Source organism: Tupaia chinensis, unplaced genomic scaffold (genome assembly GCF_000334495.1).
Source record: "Tupaia chinensis unplaced genomic scaffold, TupChi_1.0 Scaffold000428_1, whole genome shotgun sequence".
NCBI lineage: Eukaryota > Metazoa > Chordata > Mammalia > Scandentia > Tupaiidae > Tupaia > Tupaia belangeri.
In genome coordinates, this window is record NW_006159933.1 from 90394 (window position 1) to 91606 (window position 1213).

Here is a 1213-nt window from a genome sequence, read left to right on the forward strand (position 1 = left end):
AGTACAACTGATATATCAGAAAAGCAAAGAATTATGAGTGAATACTACAAGTGACTGCATGTCAACAAACTGGAACACCTATATGAGATGGACAGATTTCTGCACATATGTAAATTACCTAGGCTGCATCGGGATTAGACAGAACAATGACTAGACCAGTAACAAACAATGAGATTGAATCAGTAACTCATGGTGTCCCAACAAAGAAAAGCCCAAGTCCAGCTGTCTTCATTTCTGAATTATACACAATTTTTTTTGAGAGATATTTTTGCTATAGAGCACATGCATTTGCTGGGTAGACAGAGAGACAGAAAACAAGAAATCATCTACCAGGGGGATGGCCACTCCACAATCCCTTCTCTCTCAGGATTTTCAGCAGGCATGCACATGGACTTGGCATGAATTTCAAGCCTCTGGGTCAAGAATTTGAACTGCAGGAGTCCAGTAACATAACCATTATGCTATTCACTGTTCCAAAAATTTTGCAGAACTTTTAAGGAAGTTTTAATCCCAATTCTCCTCAAATTATTTCTCAAGTTTTAAAAGGAAGGAATCCCCCCAAACTCATTCTATGAAACCTCCATCGCTTTGATACCAAAACCAGACAAAGACATAACGAAAAAATTAAACTAATGACCAATATCCCTAATGAATACCGATGCAAAAATTTTCAACAACATACAGCCTGTTGAATTTAGCAGTACATTAGGAAGATGATACACCAGGACCAGGCATGCTCTATCCCAGAGTTGCAAGGGTGATTCAATATATGTGAAATAATTAATGTTATACATTACGTTAACAGAAAGATAAAACCCACATGTTCATATCTGAGGTGCAGCAAAAACATTTTATGAAATACAACATCTCTTCATGATTAAGACTCTCAGCAAACTGGGTATAGTAGGGGCTCTTCTTGACACAATAAAAACCACGTATGACAGACCTACTGCTAGCATCACGCTGAGTGGGGACAAGCTGAATGCTTTGCCATATAAACTAGAAGACAAGGCTGCCCACTTTCTCCATTCTTTTTCAGCACAGTGCTGGAAGTCCGAGCCTATGCCATCGACAAGAGAGCAAAATAAAAGGCATTCAGGTAGGAAAAAAAACGGCTATCCCTATTCACAAATAATGTAGTTACATAAATAGAAAATCCAAAAGATAAATTTCTAGCCAAGACCATATATACATATATATATATACATATATA